This window comes from Panthera uncia, assembly GCF_023721935.1.
Source record: "Panthera uncia isolate 11264 chromosome A1 unlocalized genomic scaffold, Puncia_PCG_1.0 HiC_scaffold_17, whole genome shotgun sequence".
NCBI classification, from domain to species: Eukaryota; Metazoa; Chordata; class Mammalia; order Carnivora; family Felidae; genus Panthera; species Panthera uncia.
Genome location: NW_026057577.1, coordinates 52,298,329 through 52,325,113, shown reverse-complemented (window position 1 = coordinate 52,325,113; position 26,785 = coordinate 52,298,329). Strand labels below are relative to the sequence as shown.

The window sequence follows — 26,785 nt, the reverse complement described above, 5'->3', positions numbered from 1 at the left end:
CACCTAGGTGGCTCAGTGGGTTAAGTGTCCGACTTTGGCTCAGGTCATGATCTCACAGTTTGTGGGTTCAAGCCCCGCATCGGGCTCTGTGCTGACAGCTCAGAGCCTGGAGCCTGCTTCGGATTCTGTGTCTCAGTCTCTCTGCCCCTCCCCCACTCACGCTTTGTCTCTCTCTCTCTCTCTCTAAAAGAAAAACCATTAAAAAAATTTTTTTTAAGTAGCATAAAATGTAATGAGAGAGGTTATTTAAAATCCATGTTCCCCCTGCAAAATGAATGTTCCTGAGCCCTAGATATTCTGATGCAATGAGTCTGGCTTAGAAGACAGTAATATGTTTTAGAAATCTTAGCCATCATCAGGTGGCAGGCTGCCCAGCTACCCGTGGCTGAGGTCAATCACAGTTGGTCCTTAATCATGTTCCCTGAAATATAGTTTAAATTGAGAGACAGAGAGAGAGAAAAAGAGGCCACTTTTCTTGGTTTCCACTCTTAAGTAGTCTCAAACTTCAATCGAGTCTTAATTTCTGGCTAATTAACCTGTCAATCTCACTTAGAAGAATTAGTTTCCTTCCATCAGAATTGAGAAGATAGCAATGAAGCCGAAGAGGTGTTTGTCAAGTTGCGGAAAGTCTTAAAACACAGCTCTCCTGATCCTGAATTATAGAAATCAAACCTAGCTAACTTAAACATAACCAAGTAAGTAACTAACAAATAAATAAGGAAATCCCAGGAAGAGCTGGACAACCAGCCTGAAGGAGGGCTGGACTCAGGGCAGATTGGGTCATTAGCATTAGCAACAGTTCCAGAAGACTACCCTAGCTCAACAGCATGTACTGAAATCTGTACTTCTCAGTTCAAACTTCCAAATCCTTCAGAGACAAATCTTATTGGCCCCATTTAGCTCAGGTGTCCCCTGTACCAATCAACTATGCCTCACAAAGAATAGAGTTGTGTAATTTGGACATGGGAGTTCAGAGCCCAACCATGTGATGGGGCCAGTTCGCTGAGAAGGAAAACAAGAGAGTGAAAACTGCCCCAAGAAGCTACTACTCTCCTGACTCCCTTTCCCAGCTCCTACCCTTAGTCCTTCTGTGAGAACAGATCTCAAACCTTCTCCTAGGATAGACCATTTCTGTCTTCCTTGCCCACTCCACATTCCATTTCAAGCCAACCTGTTTCTGAAATGCCTCTTGAGTCCTCTTTCTCACAGGTCTCATCCATGTCAAATTTGGATTCTTGTTCATTTTGCATGCTTAGGCACTTCTGTGAAATCCCCTCTCTGAAGGGGATTCCTTTAGGATCAATGAGATGATACTGCTCTTTAGGTAAATGATACCAGGAAATCAGAGCCAGTAAGTCTTGGTTTGAGATATTTTTCTAGTGGCAGTGATGGTCACGGTGAGTCGCCCATGCTAGTTTCCCTTGTGACCACTGTCACACGTCAGAAAGCAAATTGACTGACTGGGCGGTATAGTCTTTGACTATATACCCTGCAAAACAGGACTTTTCCCAGAAGGAAGGCTGGGTGGCCAGTGCAGGGAGTGAAAAGTTAATCCAGGCACAATAGCACCTAAATGAAATGAGTTATCAGTTGTTTTTTGTTTTTGTTTTTTCACATAAAAATTTTCTATTTATCTTTTTAAATTTAAATTTTAGGGAGACAGAGAGCACAAGCAGGGGAGAGGGGCAGGGTGGGGAGAGGGAGAGAGAGAGAGAGAGAGAGAGAGAGAGAGAGAATCTTAAGCAGGCTCCATGCTCAGCACAGAGTTCAACGTGGGGCTCCACCCCACGACCCTGGGATCACGACCTGAGCCAAAATCAAGAGTCAGACACTCAACCAACTGAGCCACCCAGGTGCCCCAAGTTATCAATTTTGAAAACGACACGTCTATACCAATTTAACTCTCTTGCCCCCAATCTCACTCTCAAGGGTGAGCCAACCACACTGTTAAAAATCAAAGCCGTTTCCATGGGCACGTTCATACTTGATTCTTTCTCCACAGAAAATACCCTAGCTACCACATCATCAAACATTAGCTCTAACAATACAGCTCTTAAGAGTCATGTCAAATTGCCACAAAACTCACATATGTTGTCCTCTGAATTGAATTTTTAGAAAAAACATAATGGAAATGTTTAGCCTACACTAACTGTGTGCCTTTGGGGCCAGTTATATAACCTCTCTGTGACTGTTTTCTCATCAGTAAGATGGTATAATAATAGTCCCTCCTCAGGGGATTGTTGAGATGATTAAATAAGTGTAAAAAAATTGGAGCAGTTCCTGGCGTGTGGTAAGTGCTCAATAAATGTTAGCCATTATAACCATTTCCTGACACCCTCAGGTAAAGTTTGATGGGCCTAGTCACTCCAAAAGCATCCTGCACTGTAAATGGTAGCTTATGTCTTTTTCCACCCATAGATGAGGGCATCAGGTAGGAGCCCCTTCATGCTCCCGAGGAGCCAATGATGTTGGATGCATGTGTGAATGGTTGCTAGGGAACAGGGCGCGTCATCAGGACTGGGATGCAATAGAAAGAACTATGACCCCAAGCTTCGTTAGCCCATGAGAAGAGTGCATGTGTTCATTGCAGGGGTTGCCAAAAGGTCAGAAGGAGAGAGTGGAGAGGACTGGTTGGAGTTTTGTGTGACCTTGGGCAAGTTGTTCAGCTGTGCTCAGGCTCAGCGTCTGATCCAAAAGCCTGGAATAAGGGTCCAAGAGTTCATATTTCTAACAAGTTCGCAGGATGATGCTAAAGATATTGTTCCGGAAACCACACCTGGAGGACCTCTTATTTGCATTTTTCCTCTTCTAAAAGCCTGGTCTCCGCTACGGTCACTTAGAAAAAGGTTCTCTATCTATCAGTTAATTAATTCAGCTATAGTGGGAAGAACCTGGACTTTGGAGGCAGGTTCATAGACCCTGCCATTTGATGCTGAACAAGAATCTTCACTTCTCTCAGCCACAATTTCCTCATCTGTAAAATGGGAATACTAATCCCTACCTCATATAATTAAATAATGTGGGTAATGGGCCTAGACCATATTAAGTATTCAATGAATATCAATCTCTTTAACTCCCTTTCCAGATGTATAACAGGCTGATAACCACCCAAAGTGTTAACCCTTCCAGGAATGCCCAAGATGATAAGAGCAATTACTTACATTTATACAAGTCTTTACATTCATAAAATGAGTTAATAAACATCAACCTTTTATTTTTATTTTTTAAGATTTTTTTAAGTTTATTTATTTTGAGAGAGACAAAGATAGCACGTGTCGGGGAGGGGCAGAGACAGAGGGAGAGAGAAAATCCTAAGAAGACTCCGGGCTGCCAGTGCAGAGCCCAACCCGGCCTTGAACTCACGAAACCGTGAGATCATGACCTGAGCTGAAACCAAGAGCTGAACACTTAACCGACTGAGCCACCCACATACTCCACATCATCTTCTGAAGGAAACCTGATATCTACATTTTTAACAAACACCCAAGATAATTTTCATATGTGCCAAAAGTTTGAGAACAACCTGAAAGATAGCATTATCAATCCAATTTTTTAGATGAGAAATGAGGTCATAGAGGTTAAGTGACTTTCCACAATAACCCAATGACAATCCTAAACCTCTGGCTTAATACAGTTCAGACATCAGGGACTGGAAAGTGGGGCAGATGTTTTTGAATAGAAAAAAAGTATTCTTGGCATCACCTGTTGCCTGACATGTGATTTGCAGGGGGATTTGGGGGACTGAAAGGTCAGTTCACATTCGATATTGTCCGAGTATATGGCACCTCTATTCTTAAGGTAAGGAAGGAAGCACCTGATCCAGGTGTTCTGTGGCCTTTCAGTTCTCAATGGCTGACCAAGTGCCAGTTGGCTTTCGGGAACGAAATACGTAATGACCTTGCCGGCAGACAAGCTTCCTCCTTTTCTATTCCTCCTTCAACCGCTCAAGTCTTAATAAGGGAAGGATGCAGTTGCTCCTAAATGTGGAAAAATCTTAAAAATCTGGAAAAACCTTAACTCAGGAAAGAACAAATCTTGGCTTGGAGCTTCATTAGTGGGTATGGCCAGCAGCCAACACACCACCAGTTGGGTTATTTGTACTGCAAAAGGAAATAATTTACTTGAAAGCTACCTCCTTTCAGCTTCTTCAAATCCAAAATGTCACTGAAACCAAAAGCTAGAGTTGAAATTAATGGAACAAAATATTTAGTACACATCCAATGGCTTCATAAAAGCAAAATTCCTTGCCCTTATCCATATTAAAGTCTCACTGGTTAAGTGGCCATTTTTAATCGAGACTGAGCCACTTCTCTCTCTGACCTTCCCATCCCAGAACATCACTTGCTTTTGGAAACTCCTCTTGTGTTCATATGTAAGGAGTAGTCCCTGAGGCTACTATGAAGATTTTTTTTGTGTATTTATTTTGAGTAAAGGATCCTTGAGAATGAAACCTAACTATGGACAAGGGTACTGTAACTAGCCATGAGAGAAATTAATACCCAATTGGTATGGAGTTTGACAACTGGAAGTATTTTTTTTATACTTAAGGATATTTTAACCTCCGTGGTTGTGGCAGCAAAATCATGCAAGCGAAAAATTTCCCTAAGGGGTTTGGGAGGGAAATCCCACTTTCTCATAAAAAATACAGTTTATATCTTTTTGCTTCAAATTAGAAACAGAACATGGTTTTTATTTATGCTGAGATCGCAAGAATTCACAATAAGCCTCACTGGGACTATGCCACCTATAACTCAGCAGGAAGATGAGCTGTTTTTGGAAAAGAGCTTGAATAGTGTCACCTATATTAGACTGTGAAATATTTTAGGGTTTAAATCCACTTTTTACCCTCTTTTTACAGATGACTATGAGCCTAGATTATAGTGGGCAGTAATGACTTGTGGAGGAACCAGTAACTGTAAAACAGACCATTTTTGCTTTATAGACAAGGCTAATGTGTGGTGTTCACAGACTATGATGGAGTCAAATGAGAAACATTCAAATCAATTTCTGTAGTCTAGCTAAAGGACCAAAACAAGAATTTTATAAGCCTGGTGAGAGAATGAACACAAAGGTGTCTCCTGGGAATGTCCTTAAAATCACAAAAATATAAACCAGAAACCATTATTTTCTTTATACACTGTGAATGGAAGTTTTCAAGAGGAGTAGCAACCAGTTCAGTCACTTGCTATCCAAAGCAGACTTTGTCTCCTGGATGTGGACAAAGCCACTCGAGCCATCTCCCTGCAGGTGTGCTGTTTCTTTGCCAGCTGGAATTCTCAGTCAGGGGATCCAAGACAAGAGGTGAGTCAGTGTCCTTCTCTATTGGTTTCAGCACAATTTTACTTAGTGCTATACCTGTACTGATTTGCACTATAAAATCACTGGGCTTGAAGTCTAAACTCGAGGGAATGTGATGCATGCCATGATAAGGAAGACAAAAATGGGAAGACTAAGTGTCGTGACAATACAAACGATTGATGTGTAATGCTAAAGTGTGAGCAACAGATTCAGGTATCCACCCACTCATCCAGTCAATGAATATATATTGAGCTCTTGGTCAGAGGGGCACTCTCTTACCCAGTGCAGGTCATCCACAGATGTTTCCATGCTCTGTGTAAAGTTCTGGGGGAACAATGGACAGTCCCTGCCTTCAAGGAGCTCTCAGTGCAGTGGGAGAAAGGCACAAGTGCTCAGGGAAGTACAATGCAGAGTAGAAAGTCGGAAGATGCAATAGTTAGCATGGGCAAACCTGTGGAAGGCAGGATACTTGCCCAGCCTTGGGGGGATCAAAGGCAGCTGCTTGCAAAAGGCTGCACCTGAGAAAACTCTGAAGCAGCAGACAGGATCTAACCAAGCTAGGAAGAGAAGGGAGGACAGTCCAGGGTGAAGACGCAGCACTCACAAATGTGAGGGTTGAAGGAGAGAAGGTGGGCCATCCAGAAGAAGTCATTTTGGATCAGCTGAGTCGACAGAGGAAAGAAGAAAGCTGCCAAGACAAGAAGATGAGAGAAGGGGAGGGGAAAGGAGGAAAAGAAGGGGGAAGGCAAAGATGGGGAGAGCAGGAGAGGAGAGGACATAGCCAATGTCCAAAGCCGGCTTGGTTCTCACCCCTCCCAGGGCCTGTAGTCAGATTCCCTGGATCTTTGCATGTGGATCTTTTCTTGCATTAGCATGTGGCCACATTGCTCCTTATAATCAAAGGCATTCTAACCATAACAGGGGCTCTCAATTCTTTTGATATTCAACAGACTGAAATGCAAGTGGGCTTTTTTATTTTTATTTATCTTTTTAAAGCATGTGGCTGATAAGCATGTGACTTACAAAGAGTAGTTCAATTAAACTGCCATCTTGATATTCTGGGTTTAAACAGCTACTCAGGACCAGAGGTGGAAATCAGCTGGTTTTACTCCTTTATTTACTGCCACTTCTATCAAACACTCCCTCTGCTATTCACTGGCTTGGGTCTGCCCGCTCGAAGAAATGCTTGCTCTAAAGTCCTCCCTCTGGTCTTGAGGGTCAACAGTTAGGCATCCATCTACAGGATAATTAGGAGAAATATACTGCTGACTTTTCAAAGCCAGATTTCAACTTAATGATCAACATACCCTAATGTGAAAAGTTCTACAAAAGAGGTTTTAAAAAAATAAGTAACAGGGGCTCCTGGGTAGTTCAGTCTGTTAAACATCTGACTCTTGATTTTGGCTCAGGTCATGATCTCACAGCTCCTGGAATCAGCCCCACAACGGGTTCTGTGCTGACAGCACAGAGTCTGCTTGGGATTCTCCCTCTCTCTCTTTCTCTCTCTCTCTCTCTCTCTCTCTCTCTGTCTCTCTCCTGCTTGTGTGTGCACATATGCATGTGCTCTTTCTCTCAAAATAAAGACATAAACTTAAAAAAAAAGGTAACGAGGGTGCCTGGGTTGTTCAGTCAGTTAAGCATCCTTTGGCTCAGATCATGATCTCACGGTTCAAGAGTTTGAGCCCCACATTGGGCTTGCTGCTGTCAGCACAGAGCCCACGTGGAATCCTCTGTCTCCCTCTCTCTGCCCCTCCCCTACTCATGCTCGTGCTTTCTCTCTCAAAAATGAATAAACATTTTTTAAAAAGTAACAAAACAAGCCCTATGTCTTCCTAGACAACAACTCTCTTATCTTCATAATTCCTATACTTAAAAAAATCTAGCTCAACGAATAATAAGTGCTTAACAACAATAATAACAAAAATACTTTAACCCTACTTTGGACAATTCATTCATTTCTCTCTACTTTCCAACTTCCTATTCAATCATTTCTATTAAGTTTTTTTCACACCACACTCAGAAACCGATAACACAAAGTTACCGAGCATAAACATTTCTAGCCTACCTCTTTCTTACAGTTTTGTTCCTCATTTTTCTTCCCACTTCCCCTTAAGGAGGATTTTTCTCTCTTTCCTAAATGGGCTCAAGCCCATAATTAGTCCTGTGAAAGTTTGTGCGGGATCTTATTTTCGAATGTTTTCTCACGCAAAATGCCTTTAGGGCTCTAATCTCAACACAAAGATCTCCCAAAATACAGTGGCTACTTTTGGGAGAAAAAAGAAATTCTAAAAAGCCTGGTTACAAATGAGTAGGGTTTGTAAACCGTTGGAGCCATTAACAAAAAACAGAAAGATTTTCACATGTGCCCTTGTGAATATCAGTCTTTATTTTCTTAGTCACACTTTCGAATTATAAGTCTTCTGTTAAGAATATCAATGTAACATTAGGGTCATTAATGTCCCTCTTCTCACGTCTCTCTTTCTGTTGTCTGCCTAGTACTTTCTTATTACCAGCCATTTTTAGTCCATCCCATCATCCCTTTGCCTCTATACTAAATGGGCTGTGCCCAAGGGCTTAAAACTGAGCATCTAGCAATCAGATGTCACCTACTGTGTTCTTCATTTCACTGACAGCCTTGAGGGACCTTGTCACTCTCCTGCTGGAGCCCTTCACATTCCCTTGGCTGAGCCATTTCCCATGCCGTGTGAACCACACTCTATCTCTACTTCTCTCTGGAAGTTTCAATTCTTAAAACTTGGTAAAACTGAATCTCTTCTTCATTTCCCTCCAACAAACTGAATTCCTCTCTAGGGGTACACTTTTCTCTCAGAATGTTTTTTTTTTAAACCTTGGCTGTTACTCTCTTTTGCTTCCCCCTCTGCAAGCTTCTTTCTCACCTTGAACCGTTTAGTATCAGTGTTATCCTTCCTGCCAATCTAAAATGGGCAAATACAGGCTAATTCTCTTACTCCAACTTCTTTTTTAAAAACTTAAAAACATCTTAAGAAAATGTGTTCTGCTTATTCAGGTATTTTCAAAATATGTTTAAGCAACAGTGACCCTTGAGAATGGAACTGGGGTGGTTTGGGGGTGAGGATTGAGAGGGGAACAGGGCACCCTTACATTTTATTTTACTTATTTTTGCTTAAAGTGTTCATAGTAATGTACTATATTTGAAATTAAAAAATATTTCTTTTACTCAAAAATATCTTTACATTGTTCTGAAAGAAAAAACTCCTCTAAGATAATGGCTATCCAGGTTTTCACAAATAAATCGTTATTTGCTGAAAAGAGGAAGAAAACAGAGATAGAGACTGTGAATCTCTGGGAGAGAGTATTGCTCAAAGTCAGCATTCCCTTTACTTGTGTTTCAGCTGTGAGCGTACAACCAAGAGCTGTGAGCACACTATGAAGCTGAGCATAGAGACAGTATCGATAATTCTGAACTAAAACCATGTAAGTTATTTTGATGTATCTTTAGAAACTTGTGATTCAAAAGGAAAAGGTGCCTCTCAATGTTGCCTCTATACAGATTGATATATTCAGAAATATTTCAAAATCAGCATATGTTGCTATTGTAGTTATACACACACACACACACACACACACACACACAGACAAAATTCCCATTCTCCCAAGGTTGATAAATTTAATCAGGTTTCTTTCCTAACCTAGCACTAAAGTATGCATTTGCCAGGGTCCCCCCAGGGATCTAGGGGGCAAAGGGCCCTGCGATACAATCCAAACAGGGCAGCCTCCCAGGGCTGAGAGCAGAGTGGTGGAGGGTGGAGAAAAGATAAAGAAGAAAGAATGAGAAATATTCAGCACAGGTGTGAGGAATAGGTTATTTTAGTACTTATATTTTTATAGAACATCATATTTAAGTATTGAAGCATATATTTTAAAACTTTGTCATAGCCATTATATAAGCCACAGATAAATCTGCCTGGTGGGTCTAGGCAGCTGGGTGCTGGCAACCAGGTTTGCAGACCTAGAAAATTAGGGGCAAATTGCCAGTCTCTGGAAATACTCTTTTCAATGACAATCTATTTAATTATGACATACGTGGGCCACGGTATTCCTGCAATCCCAGGTGTAGGCTCAGGCCCTTTAAATGATCTGTCCTTCAATTGTCTTCCTGATTCACATAATCCATTGCAAATTTCCAGGCCTTCCACCTTTAATTACTATGTCTAACATTGCAATCTGAGAGTTACCCATCCCCAGCATCACATTCCAAAATATCAACATTTTATGAATTCCTATATAAAGAAGATTCTATCTCTGTGTTTTCTGTATGTTAATTTTTCAATACTGGCATGTGTCTTAAGGGAGGAATTCTTTATTTCTGCTTTCTTATTTTATTCAAAATTCATTCCCTCTTTAGGGGGTTTTTGGGGCAACTCTCTTATCAACCCCCTTAAAATCTCTCTGGAAAGTCTCTTTCTGGCAAATACAGTCTTACTTCTATGAAAAGCTTTTCCTCATGGTAGAATCCTAAACAAGAAATGGCCTCAGAGGTTAGCTATGACAACCCCTTCATTTGACTAGTGAGAAAAACTCTTCCTGTTTTTTTCTTTTTTAATGATAGTGCTTAGATAACAACTAATCTCTTCCTCTTTGTCCTCCAGTATCATTTATCTTTCAATTAGAGTCTAAGATTGCCTATACCTCTAATAACTTCAGATAAAAACAACAACAAAAAAACCTCTGGGGTTTCTTTCTCCCAGATAGCCTTTCCTATATTTCACTCCTCAAATCAGATTACTAATGACACTGGGATTCTTTTCCTTAGTGTCTGGTTAGGTAAATTTACAGCAGGAATGTAGAATTTTGCCACAAATTGTTGTTTTAATCTCTCAACTTGTGGGGCCTAATGCCAGCACACTTTCCACCCCTAAGTATGCTGTGCCCCTGAACTTCTCTGGGTCCTTGTGGTTGAGTTGACTGAGGTCCTCTTGTGCAGCAGGCACATTTACAAGTAGAACCCCCCCCCCAACCCGATCTTCATAAACCCCTTTGAAGTGGAATTGTTGTTCCCATCTTAAAGGGGGAAGAAACCAACACTCTGAGATCAAGCTGGGACACAGCCAGGATATAAGCCTGAGTTTTCTGACTCCCAACATTTCTACATTATTTTCTATATATATTACTGACTGAGTGCTCTGTTCCTCCCACTCTTTGACACTCTACTAAGTCACTCAATCTGTGTCACCAGAAGAGAGGTAGGGGAATAATAGAGAAGAAGACATCACCAGCCCCTCTCATGGCCCACCAAGAGTTAAAGTCTCCCCAAAGGCCTCTTTTTCTTTTATAATCCCCAGAAAGAATCCACAATATTAACTTTTTGGCCACTTCTTACCCCTTTTCCTCCATCCTCTTGTGACTATTAATTTAATGTTAGGTTTACCACACCATTTCTGTAACAGTAACTTCCGTGTTGTGTTTTAAGTTTTGCTCCCACTTCATCTCATGCAAGCTCATTTGTCTTCATTCTTGAGACAGTCTTTTAGAGATATACCAGTATGGAAACTCTTCTGTATTGTAGTTTTCCTTCAGTAGAATATTGCTGTGCATCGGGCCCCTGAGTGGCTTAGTTGGTTAACATCCAACTGTTGATTTCAGCTCAGGTCATGATCTCACAATTTGTGGATTTGAGCCCCACGTCAGGCTCTGCACTGACAGTGTGGAGCCTGTTTGGGATTCTCTTTATCTCCTTTCTCTGCCCCTCCCCCTACATGTGCTCGTGCTCTCTCTCTCTGAATAAATAAATGAATAAACGTTTTAAGTAAAAGAATATTTCTGTGCAATTTTAGGGATATAGCAAAGGGGACAGGGGAGAATATATGTCCTCATGAACCAGTTTATCGTAGAACCAAAAAGAAAAAGGGAAGAAAAACAAAAAGCCAGTAGCACCAAAAGACGGTCCATAAAATAAAAATATTGATACATTGGACTTCATCAATATTAAAAACTTTGGTGCTCCAAAAGAAAACTAAGAAAACAAGAAACAGGTCACAGACTGGGAGAAAAAATATTTGCAAGTCATATGACTAATGAAAGACTTCTATCCAGAATATATGAAGAATTCTCACAACTCAATAAGACAAAAAACCCAATAAAAAATAAGCAAAAGATTTAAATAGATATTTTACCAAAGAAGATATAGCAATATTTAATAAGCATATGCAAAAGGGTACACGCCATTACTCATCGAGGAAATGCAGATTAAAACAATAATGACTTACCTTTTCATACTTATCAGAATAGCTAAAATCAAGATAGACAGTAACAAGTGTTGGAGGGGACATGGGGAAATGGGAACTTTCATACATTGCTGATGGGCATGGAAAATGGTAGAGCCACTTTGGAAAACCGTTTGGCAGTTTCTTAAAAAGTTAAACATAACCTTACAATTTAGAAATCCCACTCTGAAGTATTTACCCCCCAAATAAAAATCAAACATCTACAGAGACTTATACAGAATATTCATCACAGTGTTATTCATAATAGTCAAATGATGCCAATTGAAAGAAGCCAAATGTACAAAAGAGAACATATTGTATTCCATTTATATGAAATCTATAGAGACAGAAATTAGATTAGTTCCTGAGCCTGAGGCTAGAGTGGAGATTTACTGCAAATGGGCCTAAGAGAACTTTCTGGAGCCATAGAAAAGTTCTAAAACTGGGACTGATGATGGCTGCACAACTGCCAATTGGTTAAAAATAATTGAACACTCACAACGGGTAAATTTTATGGTATGTAAATTAGTGAATTGTTCTTTACCTCAATTTTGCTAAGTTTTTATCTTTAGCTTTATTGACTTTTCAACCTATAAACCCACACTACTTTGCTATGCATTCACTCATTTCCGGTAAAATCCTAGGATCACATAGGACAGCGAATCCAAACACATTACACTGTCCCTTGTTTGGAAACTGAGCAATCTAAATTACAATTAGACTTGAAAGTGTATGTTAATTTCCTTACGGGATATACAAGATCTTGATAATGTTAGTCAGCATCTTCAAAATCTAACATTAAATAAACTGACATATTTGAAATGCTGACTCCTAAGCGAGCAAGAATGGTTTCATTTTGTTTAGTCAATTAAAAGATTTAAAGACAAGTGGTGAAAAAAGACCACCTATTTTGCTTTCATCAGAGTCAACTTTTCTCATCAAAATCTGGGTCCTCCCTTACCCAACAGATAAGGTTTCTTCCTAAAAAGAGGGTACTAACCTATTCTGGTTTCACATTGGTAAAAGGAATGTTTGCCACAAATCCTCACCCCATCTAAACATCATGTGGCCTGCTTTAGAGCCGTGCTATTTTAGTAATGAGAATTATCCTGCTTGGGAAAAGGGCCAGAGTGGCTGAAGAAACCAGCCAAAAGGAGGCTAATGGATATACTCTCCTTGATTTGGCTTTTGGTACCTGGAAAGAAATTACATTTCCTTGTCAGACTATTTACACAATTGTGATTGCCACATCGATGATAACTGGTCTCTGCACTGAACACCTGAGGCAATTTACCTATCACATACCAAATACATTAGTATGTTAAAGTAAGAAGTTGTAAGATTCTTTGCTTAGCAAACATTTTCAGCAACCATGAAACAGTCATGAACAATAGAGGAAACTAGGTTGTGATTCATTAAAGAACCCCAACTTAAATGCTATGATCTTCATGGATTCCTTGAGGGCTTACAAGTGTGAATTCTCCGTTTATATAGGTCATTGGTACATTTGAAAACAGAAAAGCATTTTAATAATGCCTATCTCCAGAAGTACAGCAAGCTAGTTGCCAAGAGACTCCTCATAAGGTATTTACCTTGATAATTTACTAGTGCATGAGTAACAGTCTTAAAACTAAAATGTTACGAATCCATTGCTTGACTGATTGATATTTGGGATACTGAGAATGGACTCCTCCTGCAGGGGCAGGCTCACATTAACCAAGCTCACTGGGACTGGTATACACAAACCACAATGTCAATCCGTGAATTTACCATGCATTGTCACATTATCCCAAAGACTCAAAAACTTGTGTTAGCAAATGGGTGCATCCTACTCTCACCCCCAGCCACGGGAAGCCCAGGTAAAATCAAAACTGCCGGTGTGAGAAATGCAACCGTAAAGCTGAAATAATCTTAGGTTTCCCCCACTGCACCATCTCTCTCCCTCCTTCCCCAACCCCCTCCTCAGCACCTCTCTCATTCTCTTTCTCTCTCAACTTGTTACATGGTGAGCCAATTTACCCAAAAGTGATGATGGAATCACAGCAATGGTAATTAATCAATCTTAAGGAGCATCTCTCTACTTAGAAAGATGGATGCCCTCTCACCCACCAGAGGGACAGTTTGCCATGGAAATGGAAACATTTCAGGTTGTTGGGCCAAGACCCCTCCCTTGTGCTGGACTTGGAGAGGTATCAATAACCTCAGCCTGATCTCCCACTCTCTTTTCTTTGTTTCCATGGTGAGCCGATTCAATTTTGACTGGCACACTCAGCCAGGTATAGTCATTTCTTTTAGTCAGCCAGGTATAGTCATTTATTTTATTTTTTTATTTAAAAAAAATTTTTTTTCAACGTTTTTTATTTATTTTTGGGACAGAGAGAGACAGAGCATGAACGGGGGAGGGGCAGAGAGAGAGGGAGACACAGAATCGGAAACAGGCTCCAGGCTCCGAGCCATCAGCCCAGAGCCTGACGCGGGGCTCGAACTCACAGACCGCGAGATCGTGACCTGGCTGAAGTCGGACGCTTAACCAACTGCGCCACCCAGGTGCCCCTGGGTATAGTCATTTCTAACAGGCCTGTAGTCATCCCATCTCCTTAAGGATATGTGGGTTATCTTGACTATGAAACATGATAAATTGATTTCTGAGGCGAACTTGTAATCAAGATGTTAAACAAGAACAATTCTTGGGATGTCCTCATCAAGCAGGTTTCTCTTGTGTCCCGACTGTCTCTTTTAATTCACTCTTTGCACTAGTTCTTCTCTAGTCTCTGGAAAAATATCTAGAACAATCCCATGATGTTTCTGCTCACTCTCTGAGAACATGTAATAGGTTATGGTCTCAGTTTAGTAAGCAAAATATCCAGCTTTATGTGATCACTGAAACTCCAAACTCATTTTAAAGTTGAGAGTCTTCCCTTCCTCCAGCTTGCAGTTCACAATCAGATAGATAAAGGGGCTTGGATGGCTTCTCACTGTGTAGTCTGTCCAGGCTATCACAACAAAATACTGTAGACTGGGTAGTTTCAACAATACACATCTATTTGTCACAGTGTGAAGGCTAGGAAGTCCAAGATCAAGGTCCTGGCCAGTTCAGTTCCTGGTGAGGACTATCTTCCTGGGTTGGAGATAATTGCCTTCTTGTTGTATCCTTTCCAGGTGGATAGAGAGTTCTCTCTGGTGTCTCTTCTTATAAGGGGACTAATCCTGTAGGATAAGGGCTCTAACCTTATGACTTCATTTAACTCTAAGCACTTTCTTAAAGGCTCTGTCATAAATTCAGCTACAGTGGGAATTAGGCTTCAATATTTGAAATGAAGCTGAGGGACACAATTTAGTCCACAGAACTTGCTTTCATCCCCATGTAGCTCCTGCTCCTTCCTTCTTACACCTAATTTCTGACTCATAAATATGGGGAGTGAAGAGAGTTAAGGAAGCGACCATTTGTACTTATCTGAAGCTGGCCTGAGCCTTCGGCACACTCCCCAGGCCTGGCACAGTGTAAAAAGAGATTGCTTCTCCCCGGGTTAAAGTTTGTCAGTTCTTGGGAGTCTTTCTTGATGTGGTTGCTACACTCTCCTCCTGCTCTGTGCTTATGGCTCTTTGCTCAGTCCCTAAGAATTCACAGCTGAACTCCATCCTCTTCCTGCTGAAGCTCCTCCTCTGATCCAGACAACCCATTTGCACAGACATGAGTCAATTGCACACCAGCTTTCTCTTGACTGGGGGCCATTATGTCCATTAGAAACCTTCACGCATCCTTTCACTTTCTTCCTTTCAGTCTCAAATTCTGGGAGAACAGGCCAGTCACAATGCAGCACCAAAATCACCTTTGTTCCTACAAGTCAGAGCACCTCTCATTTTTAGGTTCCCCAGGCAGGGATCAGAATTCACGCCCCCTCATCCCTTGGAAACTGCAATCCACAAAGAACACATTTCTAGCTTTTTGAGTAGTGTCCCTAAAGCTCATCTTCCTGCACCTGAAGGAAATGGGAATCACCCCCCTGACACGACCCCCCCACCTAGTCCTCCCTTCTATAGCAGACACGGTGAATTGGTCCCTAGCATCATTTCCGATTTCTTTTCTTGTGAGCTTCCTATATTGCAAAATTGAAAATAATCATTTTCAGATTCTCCTGTAGTTAGGGCTCTGGATACAAATTAGGTTCTGCTAATTGATGGCACTTGAACAAGACTTAGAAGGCACAACAGAGCAGGGAGGTGGGCAAGAGGTCTCTCAGTGTGAGCAAGGCCACAGAGGTGGAGATAGCACTCCTCTGCATCCGTGTTTCAGTGTCCACCCATCATCTTCACGAACATGAAGAAGCATTTCCATCAGTCATGGTAGAGGTTTCCTTATCTCTGGATCACAGCTTCGGTGGTTTGCACTTGACATCATGGTTCATGTTCTAGTATCAGCTTCTTGACGCCTCACCTCTGGATGGTGGCCAGAGCAACAGCTCCCCTGGGTGCCCATTCAGTGGATCTGTTCCGAAAGTCACTTCTGCAGGCCTAGCCTACAATCCACTCCTCCAGCCCTTCTAAAATTTCCTAACCACCAAATTCCTTGAAAGAAACCTCATTCTGATTAAAATATCTAGAGTAGTTTCTGTTTCCTGCAGTCTCTGACTAACCCACCTCCTCCACTTAGGAAGGGCAGCACGGAATGAAATTCACTGGAACATCAAACAACTAGGCTGAAACTTCCATTTTGACATCCTCGTACAAACTCCCTGGGGGCAGTCCTTATTTTCAGGCCTTGAAGAGCCCCTCACCAGAGCTCCTATGTCCTCATTGCACCTTGGTCACATGAAGAGGGCCCAATGTATTTAAAATAGCACACTTCACCCACAATGAAGAACTCTTCATTTGTATATGTTTGCATACTCAAGAATCTATCCAATATTTTACTTGACTAATGATGGTGTAATCTCTCCCCATCCTAAAACCATTGGCTACATCCCTGGATGCTTATTTGGCCTGGCTTCAGGAGCAGGCAGAGAGGTAGACAAACATCAGAGCCTGTGAAGACCAACTTCTCTTCCAGAGTACTCACTCCTCCAACTCATATTGCACCCCAAATAGATGGATTCTTTGGCCTAGGTTTCGTTCCCTGACATAATGCAGATAGCCCACTCACTGTAACAGTTGTGTCTATGATCCAGAAGTGCCTTTTCCGAGCTCATCCTGACCTGTTTTCAAAGCAAGTTTTGATGACAAGGAAGCAGAGAACATGAAGGCCATGGCCAGCAGTACAAAGGATGAAGTATGTGACTTGGGGAGGATTTCACTTTCTCTAATCTCCCAGAACACTTTGTATAAAGTAAGAGAAATATTGTTTGAGGTGAATAATTAACTTTCTTTTAATACTCGTAGAATGTGAATAAAAACATCTTTTGGAAACTCTGTTATTTGTCTTGCTGTATCTCATTCTCAAATTGCAGTCCTTAAGCATGTCCCCCCCCTCCACTACAGAAATTGGGCATTAGATGGTGGAGGATGCCGTCCAAAGTGTGAGAAAGCTGAGGATGAGAAAGTGGGGACCCAGCCAGGGTTGGTACCTCCTTTGCAATGTTGCCAGGAGGCAACATACCTCATTTTTTATTAACCTTCATCATGCTTAAGCCCCAAAATAACCACACAAAAAATCATCCCCCCCACCCCCAAAGCTTGCATCATGCTCTTTTATTCCAATCTGAGTCACAGCAATGTTCTTTGAGTCATCTGCCAGGACTTAATTCAAATTTCACAATGTCCTTCCTATGTGAATGCTTTCTGGTTTCTTCCTTAAATTTTATTTTGGCAACAAAATATCCTTTGAAAAAATGGTTCCAAGGATCTCCTGTGGTCTCCCTCTTCTCTTCGGGGCCCCTGGCAAGGTCACCAACTCCCTTTGTCCTTCCTTCTTCCCTTGCCCGTTGTGTCACTTTCCTGCCTCCTTTCCTTGTATTATTTTCTCCACTGAAAGCTTCTTCCCCCTCTCGGTGCCCTTCTAATCCCCAGGGGACAGTTGCTTCACTGGCTCAAAAAGAAAGACCCCAGGCTGAGAAGGAGGCGGACAGCTCAGTGCCCCTCAAACTTGGACGAGTTCCTAAATGTCTCAGGGCCTGTTTTCCGTAAATTCAAATGGTTCTCAGTTCATATCCACAGTTGGTTTCAGCATTTAGAGAAAAATTGTACAACAGCATAGGTACATACATTCTCCCCTTACATAGAAAGAATCCTACCATTACATAGAAAACTTCTTATTTGAAAGTAAATTTCTAAATGTTTACTAATGGGATGCTGGCAAGATAGTGATCCATTCATTAAAAGGTATGAAGTGGCTCTTAAAGTACAGTGTCTTGAGAGTAAAAGAGTAGTTTGCAGAACAATATATGTAGTAGAGTCCCTATTTTTAAAAATCTATCCTAGGGGTGCCTGGGTGGCTCGGTCGGTTAGGTGTCTGACTTTGGCTCAGGTCATGATCTCACGGTCCGTGATTTAGAGCCCCCTGTCAGGCTCTGTGCTGACAGCTCAGAGCCTGGAGCCTGCTTCGGATTCTGTGTCTCTCTCCCTCTCTCTCTGGCCCTCCCCCCGTTCATGCTTTGTCTCTCTCTGTCTCAAAAATAAAAAAACGTTAAAAATAATTTTTTTTTAAATCTATGCTACATGCTATGTGTCAGTTCTATGTTACCTATTACACATAAATCTGCGTGTTCTTAGAACCAATGGGAAAGGATTTGGACCACATGTAACAGTGGTTGATTTGAGTGGAGGAGGAGGTGTGGGAAGGGAGAAAGGGAATGTTAGTTTTTTCTATGCTTCTGAATTGTTTGAAATTTTTGCCAGCATTTCCTCAATGATTACCGCCAATTTCTGAATCATATGGGTGGTGGAAAGCATCTTCTACGTCCCGGATTAATGCTTGATTAATATGTTTAAAATCTTGTAAAATAAATTATCTTATAGTAAGCATTTTCCTTTCATCCCCATTCATAAAATGTCGTTTGTAAGTAAGTAAGCAAACAAATTAACTGACTGCTTTGCACTGTGGGAAAGCGGGAGCTCAGCTGACCCCAGTTTTTTGTTGTAGCCTCAGGTAGGAGTCCCCCTCCTTCCTGCCTGCAACATGTCAATCACCCAAGCCACAGCTTGCAGCCTCAAGAGAGGAAATGGGGTTAAAGGCCAAGGTGAAGCAGAGTGCTGAGTCTCCTTTCCCTAATGAGGCTCAAAACAAAGAACACTATTTTCTGTGATAAAGTCATTACCCAGAGAACAAGCCCAAATTCTACGTTACAGACTGTACCTTCTCTAGAGGGACTTGACCAAATTATTTATTTCAAACATGTTTATTTGCTGCCAAGCAATTTAGATGCACATGAAGTTTACTATGGTGGTGGTGGTGGGGGGTGGTATTTATGTCACCAAGTGAAGCCATTTCTCTTGAAACCTTTTCACTAATGGAATTTCTGTGAACTTGTTTTGTTTATAGTTAACTATGGTGACGTATGGGTTATTAAAGTAGCGAGACACACACAGATGCACACAGAATCTTCATTCTCTACATCCTCTCAGGATGAGCTGATACATCTTTGATAATGGATCACGCACCCAATGCCCCAAAAAGGATATTAGTAAGGGCAACTTGGGAGTATGATTTCCTCCTTCTCTCCTTCTACCATCCAGCCTATTTTAAGACAACTGTATATAAATGGACTGTTGCCTGCATGACTCAGGCTTTGCTAATCACAGAGAACAGGAGTTTGCTTGGCAGAAGAATCAGTCACTGTCTCTCAGCTCCTATGGTTATGGCTGGTGTAGGTGTTCCCTTCTACCCAGGCAAGAGAAGTCAATAAAAATAAAAGTTACATAAAAATTACAAGTCAATCCTATGCATTTATGTGGAAAGTGGACATTATTTGTTCCATAATGTTAGTGCATTTCTTGGGAGCAACATCACCATTAAGACACTCAATCCTTGTTATTTTTAAAAAGCATTTATTTAACTATGAGGTATATTTATTTGTGCATTTTCAGGGCCCCACTGCCATCAGCCTACAGAAGCCCCATCACCTCTCACTCACTGCTGCAGTGCCTCCTAACTGGTCTCCCTGGCTCTTGTACTGGCCCCAATACAACTGGTTCTCTTCGTATAATGCAAAGCAATCACTTTAAGAAGCTATGAAATAAGTCCGTCAGAGAAAGACAGATACTGTATGATTTCACTCATATGTGCAATTTAAGAAACAAAACAAATAAGCAAAGGGGGAAAAAGAGAGAGAGAGAGAGACAAACAAACAGACTCTTAACTGTAGAGAACAAACTGATGGTCTTAACTGTAGAGAACAGACTGATGGTTACCAGCAGGGAGGGGATGGGGATGGGTGAAATAGGTGATGGAGAATAAGGGGTGCACTTATGATGAGCATCAGGTGATGTATGGAAGTGTTGAATCACTATACTGTACACCTGAAACTAATATTACATGTATGTTAACTGGAATTTGAATAAGAACTTAAGAAAAAACCAAGGGTAATAATAATGAATAATAATAATAATAATAATAATAATAAAAGAATGATAGAATCTGCCTGTTAAACCATCTGATCCTGGTGCTTTTGTGATTGACATTTTAGAAACATCTATTTGTATGGGAAAACAAACAAGTAAACAAATAAGAGGCAAACCAGGTCTAACCTCAACCTGGTTGACAAACTCGTCACTGGTTTACCACTGTATGTCGAATAAAACACCGGTCTGGCTCGCTCTCCACTTCAGCGTTCGGCATCGTCCCCCCTGCACTCCAGCCACACAGGCTTTCCCCAACTTCAGAAACCACACCAGGCTCATCCTGCCTCAGTGCTTTGCACTGCTCTCCTCTGCCTGGGAGCTCACTCTCTGCTTGTTCCCTTAACCAGCACCTTTTCTTTCCTCTACTCAAAGCCTCCTCAAAATGTCTCCCCTGTAGGCTTTACCAAAGTGGTTCCTCCTTATTTTCCTTCACAGCTTCCTGTTTGTGCCATTTTACTACTTACTATACTCTATAATTACTTGTTTATTGTCTCTCCCCAGGTGGCTGAAAATTTCATGTGGGGATGGACCATGAGAGCTTGTGTTTTGAATGCTTCATTCAGGGACCCACAAGAACCCATAGAGATTAGGGAACTGACAAAGATTCTTTGCTTGACCATCCATGAGTCAGGCTCCTGAACCTTCTCCTAGACCCTATCTGTTCACTTCCTTGTAAAATCCTGTCTTAGCAAGAACCCTGCTGAGTCAGTTTAACCAGAACCTCCTACCAGAATATCTGATCATCCCTCTCCATCCTTCAGGCCATGTCCCATCACCCTGGTCTGTCTTCAGTAAGGATTCTGTTAGGTTGGTTTAGCCAAAATGCCCCGACCCCTGATGTTTCCTCTAAGGAATTTTCCAAGCACTGATTCCCACTCAATTCCTTGGCTATAAATTCCCACTTGCCCATGGGGTATTCAAAGTTGAATCCAATCTCTCTCCCCAACTGCAAAATTCTATCAAAGTGGTCCCTACACCTAGTGGTACCAAATAAAGTCTGCCTCACCATCTTGAATAAGTGTCATTGGATTTTTTTTACGAAAGCCCAGGTTATGAACTCCTACAGTGTCATGAGTGTGAGTCATCATTAGCAAAAATTGCACTAACATTCTTGTTAACATTATCAACTTAATTTTACTGGGCAATCTGCCAATAGCAGTCTAAATCTATTAACGTCTTTTCCAGTTAAAATCTGTAAGTAAAGATTCTAGGTCAACATCAAGGAAATAGGATACAGAAAAGGGGCAGCTTTGAGACAGAAAGTGTTGCTTATGTTCGCTTTCCATCAGTTTGAGAGGTGCAATCGCCAATTTTTCTGACGGGGTAAAGATCAGGGAGCAGTTTGATAGGATAGGATAAAAAAGTATGACTCAGCTCTCCCAAACCAAATCTTTTCACGATGACCTCACTTTATTTGAAACAATGAGAATTCCAGGATCATTGACACATCTTTACCCAAAAATAAAAAGGAAAATATTTTAACCTTCTCTTAAGTTTCAGTATCAATGTCTCCTTCCATTCAGGTTTATAATCAGTGAGATTTCTTTTATGTGTTCACACAGAAGTATTAAAGCAATCAGAGTTTAAATTTCTTTAGTTTTCAACAATAAAATTATTTGCATGTTTGTGAAGATTTAATCAAAATCACAGATAGGAATCACTGTTATTTTATGAGAAGGTGGATTCAAAATATAGAAAATTAAGTATAAAGCTATTACAAGACACACTTTATATTATCTACATAATTCCACAGTTTTGAAACAAAGTAGCCATGATTGTTGCTACTGACAAAAGACTAATTAAGATAAGGTCTTATGTGAGTATCATATAACTAGTCAGTTGAATTGACACACATTTATTGAGCTTTGTTTTTTTTTAAACATTTTTTAAAGTTTATTTTTTTTGACAGGGAGAAAGCATGTGTGCATGCAGGGGAGGGGCAGAGAGAGACAGACAGGGAGAAAGAGAGAGAGTGAGAGAGGGAGAATCCCAAGCAGGCTCCACGCTGTCAGCGCAGAGCCTGACGTGGGGCACAATCCCACAAACCATAAGATCATGACCTGAGCTGAGATCAAAAGTCGGATGTTTAACCAACTGAGCCATCCAGGTGCCCTTTATTAAGCTTCTACTATGACCTCAAGAAGAATAGACATGGTCCCTCCCTGCCAGAAGCTTATGTTTAGGGGAGAAAGGTAGCACATAGGTTATTATATTTTACATTTATCACATCATTAAGTGCCTACTTACATATATTAAGTGCTCACTACCAAGTTCTCTATTAATACCTTACATGCACTATTTTATTTCATCTTCACCATAACACATCAGGTACTTTATATAGCAATTTAACATTTAAGACAACTGTGGAGGATATAAAATCAATGCACAAAAATCGGTTGCATTCCTATACACCGATAATGAAGCAACAGAAAGAAATCAAGGAATCGATCCTATTTTCAATTGCACCAAAACCCATAAAATACCTAGGAACAAATCTAACCAAAAAGGCAAAAAATCTATACACTAAAAACTATAGACAGCTTATGAAAGAAATTGAAGACACAAAAAATGAAAAAATAGTCCATGCTCCTGGATAAGAAGAACAAATATTGTTAAAATGTCAATACTAGCCAAAGAAATCTACATATTCAATGCAATCCCTATTAAAATAACACCAGCATTCTTCACAGAGCTAGAACAAACAACCTTAAAATTTGTATGGAACCAGAAAAGACCCCGTGTAGCCAAAGCAATCTTGAAAAAGAAAACCAAAGCAGGAGGCATCACAATCCTGGACTTCAAGTTGTATTACAAAGCTGTAATCATCAAGACAGTATGGTACTGGCACAAAAACAGGCACTCAAATCAATGGAACAGAATAGAGAATACAGAAATGGACCCACAAATGTATGGCCAAGTAATCTTTGACAAAGCAGGAAAGAATATCTGATGGAATAAAGACAGTCTCTTCAGCAAGTGGTGCTGGGAAAACTGGACAGCAACATGCAGAAGAATGAACCTGTACCACTTTCTTACACCATACACAAAAATAAACTCAAAATGGATGAAAGACCTAAATGCAAGACAGGAAGCCATCAAAATCCTCAAGGAGAAAGCAGGCAAAATTTCTCTGATATAGGTCGCAGCAACTTCTTACTCAACACGTCTCCGGAGGCAAGGGAAACCAAAACAAAAATGAACTACTGGGACCTCATCAAAATAAAAGCTTCTGCACAGGGAAGGAAACAATCAGCAAAACTAAAAGGCAACTGATGGAATGGGAGAAGATATTTGCAAACGACATATCAGATACAGGTTTAGTATCCAAAATCTATAGAGAACTTATCAAACTCAACACCCAAAAACCAAATAATCTGGTGAAGAAATGGGCAAAAGACATGAACAGACACTTCTCCAAAGAAGACATCCAGATCGCCAACCGACACATGGAAAAATGCTCAATATCACTCATCATCAGGGAAATACAAATCAAAACACAGGGAGATACAACCTCACACCTGTCAGAATGGCTTACATTAATAACTCAGGCAACAACAGATGTTGGCAAGGATGTGAAGAGAGAGGATCTCTTTTGCATTGTTGGTGGGAATGCAAGCTGGTGCAGCCACTCTGGAAAACAGTATGGAGGTTCCTCAAAAAACTAAAAATAGAACTACCCTATGACCTAGCAATTGGACTACTAGGTATTTATCCAAGCGAAACAGGTGTGCTGTTGTGAAGGGGCACATGCACCCCGATGTGTATAGCAGCACTATCAACAATAGCCAAAGTATGGAAAGAGCCCAAATGTCCATCGATGGATGAATGGATAAAGAAGATGTGGTGTATATATATACATTGGAGTATTACTCAGCGATCAAAAAGAATGAAATCTTGCCATTTGCAACTACGTGGATGCAGCTAGAAGGTATCATGCTGAGCGAAATTAGTCAGAGAAAGACAAATATCATGACTTCACTCATATGAGGACTAAATTAAATTTAATTTAATTAAAAAAAAAAAAGACAACTGTGACTCAGAGCAGTTAGTTGGCTTGTCTACGGTCACACAGCCGGTAAGTGGCAGAGCTGAGATTCCTCCCAGATCTGCCTGATTCCAAGGCTCAGAGCCTTCTCTGTCATAAAAATGTGCTGTGGTCAGATACTATTCAGAGTCTTCCCAGGAATGCAAAAATAAGACTTGATAATAAGATTAGAATGTGAATTTCATGAAGGATAGACCACATCCATTCTGTTCCCCATTTTAACACCAAAACTCAGGATGGTGACTGGCACACAGTAGGACCTTCATAAATTTTTTCATTTATTAAGTGTTGAAAGCAACAGATTCTAGCTCAGAGCGGGGACATGCAGTGGGAGGTTAAAATTTTTTTTTAATGTTTATTTATTTTTGAGAGAGACAGAGACAGAATGCGAGTGGGTTAGGGGCAGAGAGAGAGGGAGATACAAAAGCAAAAGCAGGCTCCAGGCTCTGAGCTGTCAGCACAGAGCCCGATGCAGGGCCTGAACTCATGAACTGTGGGATCACGACCTGAGCTGAAGTCGAATGCTCAACCGACTGAGCCACCCAGGCACCCCTAAGAGGGAGATTAAAAAGACAACTCTCGTGCTCGCTTCGGCAGCACATATACTAAAATTGGAACGATACAGAGAAGATTAGCATGGCCCCTGCACAAGGATGACACGCAAATTCGTGAAGCGTTCCATATTTTTTATATTGAAAAAAAAAAAAAAGACAACTCTCAGGTGAATATAGGAACCTCCTGACAGTTTACAAAGATCTGATGTATGTGTATTTTTCTGGAGAAAGGGAACACAGCCTTCAACAGATTTTCAAGGGATTGTGACCCAAAAATATTTATAAACCACTGATAAAATCTATCCCCTTAATTTAAATTATGGGAAGAATAAGGCTCAGAAAGCCAAGTGATTGGTCCAAGGTTTTGTAGCTACTTAAGGACTGGATCTGAACGCACACCACAGATATACAGATCACCTGACCTTTGAACTTCTTCCAAAATGCCACCCGTAAAAGGATAATACAGTGTTGTAGGACTCAGCCACAAGCAAATCAGGCTTTCCTCTGAAATCAACATTCAGCTCCCCAACATAAGATAGAGAGCTCTTTACAGAACAGGCTCACTGCTGAAACAAATAATCCCCAAATCTCAGCCACTTAACACAATTAAGACTTTATTTATCACTCTCATCACATCTGATATGGATTGTGAGGCTTTCCTCCAAGTGTTGATTCAAGGGCCTAGGCTTCTTCCATTGAATGGCCCCACCACCTTGGTGTCTTTTACCTTCAGGCATTCAGATAAAAAAGAAAGAGGGCATAGAGGGTAATGGAAAATACAACAGGGCCTCACTAACACCCACATTCCATGGTTTCAACCCACTGCAAGAGAGAGTGGGAAATACATTCTTCCTGTGGGCCCCGTAGGGTAACCAATCATGCTGATTTGCCTGGGACTGTCCCAGTCTTAGCACCTGAAGCCCAACCTCCCACATGAATGAGGAGAGTTGATCAGCATAGTGCTGCAAGAAGTGGCAGCAGCTGTGGTGAACATCTAACAGCCACAGGATGCTTGATAGGGCCTAATAAATAGCATTATTTAGCCCCTGCTCAACTTCTGAAACAACTGAGAAATAAGAAACATAGATGGGGGTCACCTTTTTCATGAAGAAACCTACATCAGGTAACAAGGCTTTTATCTTTGGGAGGGGCTCCCTAATACTGAACCCCATAAGGAGGTAGACTTTCCCACTCAGGCAGTGCTGGACCTCTCACATGGGAAGCATGACCTTTGGCACACAGGAGAAATCCCACTCTCTGTGAGCAGGTCTACTGCCAAAGAGAAAAAAAGGAGCTGCCCTTGTATACCCATTTGTCCCCCAAAGTTACCAAGTAGAGAAGCCACTCTATCTTCCTGGAGGGTGAGGAGGGGAGGGGGTGAGTGAAGGGGGAGTGAAACCTGAGAATAAACTGAGGGTTGATGGGGAGTGGGAGGGAGGGAAGGATGGATGATGGGCACTGAGGAGGGCACCTGTTGGGAGGAGCACTGGGTGTTGTATGGAAACCAATTTGACAATAAATTTCATATTAAAAAAAAATAATAAATAATAAATAAAAAAGAAAGTCCAGGCCACTGTAATGTTTGATCTTCCCTCATAAAGAAGGAAACATTGGCCAGAGGAAAAAGCATTCTGATGTAGTGAGGAGTAGACCACGGAGTCTAACTGCGTGACTTGAGAGTAGAGGGCACCCAGGATTTCACCCCCAGAGAACTCAATGACAGGACTGGAATGTTATTGTGCTTTAGTTGGAGAAAGATGCATGAACAGAAAGGCATGGACTAGAACATAGAAAATGGAATCTAGAACACGAGAAGCAGGAGGTGGCCACCTCAGCAAGCTCTAGTTGTGAGAGGAGGGAGGATGCTGTCAGGGCCTGCTAAAAACTGACATTGTGGAGCCAATTTCCCTTGTTTTGTACCTCGAGTCAATTGTCCGCCCTTCTCCACTAGCATCACCACCACCATCACCACCACTGGTATAGTTTTCACTGTAAGCTAAAGAATCAGCATTCCGGTTTGTATGTATCATTCTCTGTGACTACAGTTAACACAGAGTTCCTGGGAAGGAGAGACCCTCCAGCAGTATAGG

General features: G+C 41.2%; 1 protein-coding gene and 1 non-coding gene across 2 annotated transcripts in view; one reads left to right on the top strand and one right to left on the bottom strand.

Moving 5' to 3' along the window:
* PTCD2 (pentatricopeptide repeat domain 2) overlaps positions 1 to 26,785 on the bottom strand; it is a 115,825-nt gene that overhangs the window by 29,784 nt on the left and 59,256 nt on the right. The gene's annotated exons all lie outside the window — the stretch shown is intronic.
* On the top strand, positions 24,723 to 24,829 carry LOC125935935 (U6 spliceosomal RNA). The gene has a single exon (XR_007461895.1). It is a non-coding gene; the product is annotated as a U6 spliceosomal RNA (small nuclear RNA).